Source organism: Gorilla gorilla, chromosome 14 (assembly GCF_029281585.2).
Source record: "Gorilla gorilla gorilla isolate KB3781 chromosome 14, NHGRI_mGorGor1-v2.1_pri, whole genome shotgun sequence".
Classification (NCBI taxonomy): Eukaryota; Metazoa; Chordata; class Mammalia; order Primates; family Hominidae; genus Gorilla; species Gorilla gorilla.
The window spans coordinates 98,023,766-98,032,325 of record NC_073238.2 but is presented as its reverse complement, the minus strand read 5'-3'; the positions used below and the strand labels follow the sequence as shown (position 1 = coordinate 98,032,325).

The following is an 8,560-nucleotide window of genomic DNA, read 5'->3' as shown; positions in this document are numbered from 1 at the left end:
TTCTTAGAGACCTACAAAGAGACTTAGACTCCCTCACAATAACAGTGGGAGACTTTAACACCCCACTGTTAATATTAGACAGATCAATGAGACAGAAAAATAGCAAGGATATCCAGGACTTAAACTCAGCTCTGGACTAAATGGAGCTAATAGACATCTACAGAACTCTCCACCCCAAATCAACAGAATATACATTTTTCTCAACACCACATCACACTTGTTCTAAAGTTGACCACAAAATTGGAAGTAAAACACTCCTCATCAAATGCAAAAGAACAGAAATCATAACAAACTGTCTCTCAGACCACAGTGCAATCAAATTAGAACTCAGCATTAAGAAACTTATTCAAAACCACACAACTACATGGAAACTGAACAGCCTGCTCCTGAATGACTACTGGATAAAAAATGAAATTAAGGCAGAAATAAAGATGTTTTTTGAAACCAATGAGAACAAAGACATAACAAACCAGAATCTCTGGGACACATTTAAAGCAGTGTATAGAGGGACATTTATAGCATTAAATGTCCATACAAGAGAAAGCAGGAAATATCTAAAATTGACACCCTAACATCACAATTAAAAGAACTAGAGAAGCAAGAGCAAATAAATTCAAAAGCTAGCAGAAGACAATAAATAACTAAAATCAGAGCAGAACTGAAGGAGATAGAGAACCCTTCAAAAAATCAATAAATTCAGAAGCTGGTCAAAACCTTGTCTTATGTCCGTTTTTAAAGGGAATGCTTCCAGCTTTTGCCCATTCAGTATCATATCGGCTGTGGGTTTGTCATAAATAGCTCTTATTATTTTGAGATACGTTCCATCAATACCTAGTTTTTTGAGAGTTTTTAGCATGAAGGGCTGTTGAATTTTGTCGAAGGCCTTTTCTGCATCTATTGAGATAATCATGTGGTTTTTGCCATTGGTTCTTTTTATGTGATGGATTATGTTTATAGATTTGCATATGTTGAACCAGCCTTGCATCCCAGGGATGAAGTCAGCTTGCTCATGGTGGATAAGTTTTTGATATGCTGCTGGATTTGGTTTTCCAATATTTTAGTGAGGATTTTCACATGATGTTCATCAGTGATATTGGCCTAAAATTTTCTTTTTTTGTTTCGTCTCTGCCAGGTTTTGGTAACAGGATGATGCTGGCCTCATAAATAAGTTAGGAAGAATTCCCTCTTTTTCTATTGCTTGGAATAGTTTCAGAAGGAAAGATACCAGCTCCTGTTTGTACCTCTGGTAGAATTTGGCTGTGAATCAGTCTGGTCCTGGACTTTTTTTGGTTGGTAGGCTATTAATTACTGCCTCGATTTCAGAATTCGTTATTGGTCTATTCAGGGACTCAACTTCTTCCTGGTTTAGTCTTGGGAGGGTGTATGTGTCCAGGAATGTATCCATTTCTTCTAGACTTTCTACTTTATTTGCATAGAGGTGTTTATAGTATTCTCTGATGGTTGTTTGTATTTCTGTGGGATCGGTAGTGATACCCCTCTATCATTTTTTATTGCGTCTATTTGATTCTTCTCTCTTTCCTTCTTTATTAGTCTGGCTAGTGTTCTATCTATTTTGTTGATCTTTTCAAAAAACTAGCATTCTATGCTCATGGATAAGAAGAATCAATATCGTGAAAATGGCTATACTGCCCAAAGCAATTTATAGATTCAATGCTATCCTAATCAAGCTACCATTGACTTTCTTCACAGAACTGGAAAAAAAACTATTATTTAGTACCATTTTAACAAAATGTTTTAAAAATGTTGTTAAAGTTGTTAAACAAATGTTTAGGAGTATAAAAAATAAGAGGTCTTATTCAACTTGTTCATGTTTCTTCAAAAAAAGTATAATAGAACTTTCTTTGTCAACATAAGATTATACTTATTTATGATGTGGCTAAAGAAATGATAAGAAGTCACAGAAATGAAATAGTTATTGCTTGCATAATAAAAGTTCAGGATCTTCTTTGGCAAAAATAGAGAGTGATAAAATGCTTTGATTTAGGGCTTGGCTGTGATGTCAAGGTCAGATAATAAGCCAAGCGGGACTCTGATAAAAATAAAGAGATAAAGTGAAAAAAGAAAAACCCTAGAAAGATAAATGGTATCATATAAGATGTTACTGAAATCCCTTTTTATGAAAGTACATTTTTTAGAAGATTTTTGCAATAATATATTTATAAAATTCATGAGCAGAGAAGAAAACTTGTGAGTTGGTTATATAGTTTTTGGATCTTTCTACATGTGTTGAAATAATTAGCCGTGGTCATACATGCTTGGTTATCTTAATATAGTCCCATGACTACATTGAGCTAGATTATTTTCTAGAAAAGACATGGCCATTTCACCATCTCAGTATTTATGAAAACTCTGGTTAACATTGCAGTTTCTAGAATGGTGCCCCTCAACTCAATATGAGCCTGAAAGAAATAAACATTTCCTCTAATTCATGTGAAATGTTGTGCTTAATTATAGTAGGGATGTGGAAAATTACTTTCATGGAAGAGAATAACAGTGCCTGAGAATGCCAGTGCAGTTGGCTTTCCCCAACTGGATGAAATCCACAGTGAATCACAATTATAGACAAACATAAATCAAAAGCTAATGTAAGCCACAATCCTGTAGCTAGTTCGACTGAAAGACCATGTAGAATTTGTTTTATTCCATTTGAGTGTGTTCGTGTAAACCACTGAATGGCTGAACATAGTACGACTACTCATTTTTAAAACATATTTGGTTTTAAAGCATATTTTTGCTTTTCACGTGTTTTACGTTTGAAGATATAAATTTCACATTAAAAATAAGTATAATTTAAGAATAGAATATGACATAAAATTGCTGTTGCTGAAAGATAATTATTTGTGACATAAGGAATATAAGCAATATGAAGGTGGGAAAGACATTACATTTATCTAGTGAAAATGAAAAGATTTAAAGAACAATTTTTAAAAGAAATTGTTACAGATCAACAAGACAGAAAGCAGCAAAGTGGTTTAGGGAGAGAGAGAGAATAAGACTGAGGGAGAAACTCGGAAGAAGAGTGGGGTCGTTTAGTTGCTTTGTTTTCACCACACAAATATGGGTTGCTAAGGTCCTAACATTATTTCTATCAGATAGAATTATAGCCTTGTCCAAGCTGTCATATTTTACTTCTTATTTTCTTAGCAATAAAATCCACACTTGGTGATAATAAAATTACGAAGTAAAAAACTGCACGCAAAAAAAGAGAACTGTAATTTGATCAGTAGCTACATATGACCTGATGAGTTGCACAATAGCAGAAGGTATGAAAGGAAATGGTTCAGTGGAGATTTTCTACATAATATCATATTCTCCTATAGAGTAGGAAAAGGGCTTATGTTCTTAAATGTGTTGGCTTGAACCTGTGGGGCAAGATAGATCTTCCAAGTCATGCTGTTCCCAGGCTTCTCCTGCATTGTCAGGGCTTTCATCAGTGTGCTAGATACTGCATCATGTAATTTTGTGACCAGGTGTTCTCATTTAGGCTTCTCATGTTTCTTTTTCTATAAGTAAAACCTCAGTGTCTTAGAATGTTTGTGCTACTATAATAAAATACCCAAGACTGAAACAATTTATAAATAATAGAAATTAATGTCTCACAGCTCTAGAAGCTGGGAATTCTAAGATCAAGTTACTGGCAGGTTCAATGTCTGGTGGGAGCTCCATCTGTGCTTCCAGGATGGCACCTCTTGTTGCATCTTCATGGGTCAGAAGAGACAGAAGGGTAAAGGGGCAGGAGGGGAGAACAGCTTCCTCACACCTCTTTTATATGGGAACTAATCCCATTCATGGGGGCTATAGTCCTCCTAAGCGTTCCACCTCTTAATCTTATCACATAGATGATTAAGTTTCAAATATGCACATTTTGGATCACCATACTCAGATATCAGAAATGCACAGATGGGAAACTATGGATGCTCCCTCTCCCAATATATTCTGTAAGGCAGGAGTCCCAAGCCCCTAGGCCACACACAGGTCGCAGTCCTTGGCCTGTTATTAACAGGGCCACACTGCAGGAGGTGAACAACAGAAAAGCAAGGGAAGTTTCATCCGTATTTGCAGTGGCTCCCTATTGCTCAAACTACCACCTGGGCTTCACCTCCTCTCAGTTCAGCAGTGGCATTAGATTCTCAAAGGAATACAAATCCTGTTGTTAATTGTGAATGTGAGGGATCTAGGTTGCACACACTCCTTATGAGAATCTAAGGCTTGAACAGGCCCAGGCCTCCCACTGATTCTAGATTATGGTGAGTTGTGTAATTAATTACAATGTAATAATAATAGAAATAACGTGCACAGTAAATGTAATGCACTTAAATCATCTCCCACTATCCCCTAGCCAGAGGTCCATGAAAAATTTTCTTTAATGAAACTGGTCCTTGGTGCCAAAAAGGTTGGGGACCACTGCTCTATGGGGCTCAGAGTAATCTACATAGTCTTTAACTCAGAAAGTCCTTCTGCTTTTACCTTTACTTTAAAGGGCTAGGCCTACTCATAAAGAAGGAGTAAATACAGAGTCAGTAGCTTTAGGGAAGTGCACAAACATGTGATGATCTAGGATCTGTGGAGCCAGAAAACCAAGATATGCTGATGTCGATATAAATGTACTCTGTCAGGGCCCAGCATGATTTCCTGGTGTGTAATTTCATTAGATTCTGCACGTAGGTCCAAGAATTCTTATTTTTTTGCAGGGGTGTTTTAGAAATAGCAGAGATCCTTGTCTCTCAAGGAAATATAGGGAAGAGGTGGCCAGTTAGTAAAGAAGAAAAGGATTTCATTAGAGGAGAAAAATATGTCTCAAAAGTGTGGGTATCACGAAACAGTTTCTTACCCATAGATATAACCACCATGATATCCTGAAAGATAAAGCTGAAAAATAGGAATGGAGATGAAATCTATAAGATATGAATATGGTACAGCCAGGGGCTGAGAGATAGGATAAAACAATTTAAAAAAAACTTGTCTTTCTAGCACCTAGAATAGGTATAATACAATAAAAGAGGAGGTTCTTAACAAGTACTTATTTGTATTGAGAATAATGGGACAAAAAAATTCTTTTCTTCATCTCTATTTTTTCCTGGTTGTGTAGTTTACTAAATTATATATGATGCTCTTTATTTACTGTGTGCTTAATTTGCATAATTTTTATGGTTATAATATAAATACAATAAGTTAGCTGAACAGAATGCTTGCTTTGTGCTGATTTTATTTCTTAACAATATTTTTTACTAGTCACTAACCTTTATCCCTTAAATTTCTTTCCATGTAAAAGACTGTCTCTCTGAACACCTCTTTTCTCTTAATACTTCTCATAGTAAAAATATCAATATCAATATTAAGAATGAGTATAAATTATATGAAAAGATACTAGTATACCTAGTAGAAATAACATTTTGTATTTTTAAAAGTTATTTTTTAAGTATAACATAACCTTTATAAACTACACATATCTTAAGTGTGCAGTCAAATAAATTTTACAAAACTAAGGCACTCCTGCACACCTATTTTCTATTCACCCTGTACTTGTTGACGTCTCCCCATCTCAGTCATTACCTGTCCTCAATATCATTATCTTATTTTGTTGTAAATCTAGTAACCCCAAGATGTTCCTTTGTGTCTGGTGTTGCTCAGGCAATATTATGGTGAGATTCATCTAACTTTTTTTAATATATCAAAACAACATATAATTTTGGAATAAACCAGTTATTTTTTTATTCCTATTTTAAGGTTGATAGGAATTTGAATTATTTCCATTTTGAGACCTTATAAATATTGCTGTTAACATACCTATACATTCCTTTTCTGCACATATTTATGAATTTCTCTTAGATATGTCTCTGCGAGTGATTTTGTGGGCTGTAGATTATAAATACGTTAGCCTTCAATAGTTACTGCAAAATGGCTTTCCAAAGTACCTTTAACAGTTATATTTCCAGAACCGTTAAAAGAGTAATCCAGCTATTTCCATATTTTTCAACCCATTATTCAGAGTTGTATATTAATTTTAGCCATTCTGGTAGGTTTTTATTGATAATAAATTTTGAAGCTTATAAAATAAGATATATGAAGAATAAAAAAAGTCCCTGTGTTCTAAAACAGATATTGAGATTTGTCTTCAAGGCATAAATTTTCCCTCAGTAAATGCGATTCGCTGGGCCACTAATCAGGAAGAGCAATTCTTACAGAAGTCATAAATATGGAGTTATGATAAAATTTTAGTGCTTCAGAATGAGGTGTTTTTCCATATTCTATTTTGTAATGTTATTTGAAAAACAAACAAAAACAACAGGAATACACTCTGAAAAGTAGAATCCCTCCTACTTAAAAATAATTTATTATATATATGTTCTAGAGCAACCACTAAATGTGTATGTGTATATGTATATGTGTGTGTATCTATATACTGCTAAAATTAATATACAACTCTGAATAATGCATTAAAAAATACGTGAAATAACTGGATCACTGTTTTAAGGGTCTGGAGTCCTTGTAGAAATACGTTTTTATGGTCAATGCTTGAGATTTGTTGTGACTCTATGAGGGCTCTTCTCAAATGTCTTTATTCTTGCCTCTCTCTGAAAATTTAGCTGTCTTATAGTTAATTTATATCAATGATATAATGTCCAGTTTCCTCTTAATTACTTTTTATGACGACCTCCCTTACTTTTGAAAGCATTCTTACTCTCAAGCTTCACCACTGTGTCTTGGTAATAAAGTCAATTCCTTTGAAAATTGCTTGTGATTTCTCTGTTTTATGATCTTTCGTTCCACCTAGGTAAAATGTCTGACCCATGGCTCTGAGCCTGGTGGTGGGAGTGGAACCTGTCCCTCACAAATTCCCAGTCAGTCAAAATGAAACAAACCAAAACAATAAGTATTATATTTATACTTTACAATATTTGAATATTTTTGTTATTGTTGAAGATGTAACTCTATCTATCCTAGAATTTCTTTTAATTTGTTACTTGCAGAAACAAAGGAATGGTAAGTAAGAAGTGTACTCTGTAACTTTTGCATATGCCATTAAGCCAAAAAGTACTTTGGCTATATTGAGAGATTTTCAAAAAAGTTACATCTCATTCTCCAATATTTTAAAAGTCTGCAATTTTAAGAATAAAACAAGACAAAATATGGACAATATGAAGCAATGAATTTCATGATTTACAAGACGTTAGAATGAAAAAAATTACAATAGCTTTTAAGTGTTTAAAAGGGAGGAGGAGTCATAGTTATCACATTTTAAATCAAAAGTGAACATGATTAATGTTAGCAAGGAAGGCATGTTGAAAACTGAGACAGGCTGAAAGGATGTGCTAAACAGTTAGTCATGTTGTAAATGCAATGGCAAAGGTTTTGAAGGTAATTAAAATTGCTACTTACGTGGACATATGAATGATAAAGTGTAATTGCCTTATCGCTGATATGGAGAAAGATTTAGGGGTCTGGATAAAAGATCTAACCAGGCACAACATTCCCTCAAGCCAAAGCCTAATCCAAAGCCAGGGCTTAATTTTTTTCAATTTTATGAAGGCCTAGAAAGGTAAGAAAGCTGCCTACACACACACACACACACACACACACACACACACACAAACACACACACACACACACACAAATGAAGTTAGCAGAAGTTGGTTCATGAGGTTTAATGAATGAAGGCATCTCTATAACATAAAATGTCAAAGTGCTGATATAGAAACTGCAACAAGTTATACAAAATATATGAGATAATGAATGAAGGTGGCTACACTAAATAACAGATTTTCAGTGTAGACAAAGCAGCCTTATATTGAAAGAAGATGCCATCTAAGACTTTCATAGTTAGAGAGGAAAACTCAGTGCCACACTTCAAAACTTCAAAAAGCAGGCTGATTCTCTTGTTAGGATCTAAAGCAGCTGGGGACTTAAAGTTGAATCCAATGCTTATTTACCATTTCAAAAATCCTACGGCTTTTATGAACTATGCGAAATCATGCTCATTTTGGCAGCACATATAATAAAATTGAAATGATACATACAAGATTAGTATGACCCCTGAGCAAGGATGATTCACAAATTAGTTCCATATTTTTACTAGAAATTACAAAGCAAGCAGCTAAAAACTTCACAATAGGATCAAAACCTCACATACCAATATTAAATCTGAATTTAAATGGTCTAAATGCCCCTACTTAAAAGGCACAGAGTGGGGCCAAGCACGGTGGCTCATGTCTGTAATTCCAGAACTTTGGGAGGCCGAGGTGGGCAGATCACCTGAGGTCAGGAGTTCGAGACCAGCTTGGCCAACAAAGCGAAACCTTGTCTCTACTACAAATACATAAATTAGCAGGAGAATTGCATGAACCCGGGAGACAGAGGTTGCAGTGAGCCAAGATTGCACCACTGCACTTGTCTGGGTGACAGAGCAAGACTCAATCTCAAAAAAAAAAAAAAAGAAAGAAAAAAGGCACACAGTGGCAAGCTGAATAAAAAAATAAGACCCATCCATCTGCTGTCTTCAAAAGACCAATTTCACAAGTAGTGACACCCATAGGCTCAA

At 34.9% G+C, this 8,560-nt stretch overlaps 1 pseudogene; it reads left to right on the top strand.

The window, feature by feature from the left end:
- The first annotated feature begins 7,993 nt into the window (after positions 1-7,993).
- LOC115930524 (uncharacterized) lies at positions 7,994-8,093 on the top strand (annotated as a pseudogene).
- The last annotated feature ends 467 nt before the right edge of the window (positions 8,094-8,560 follow it).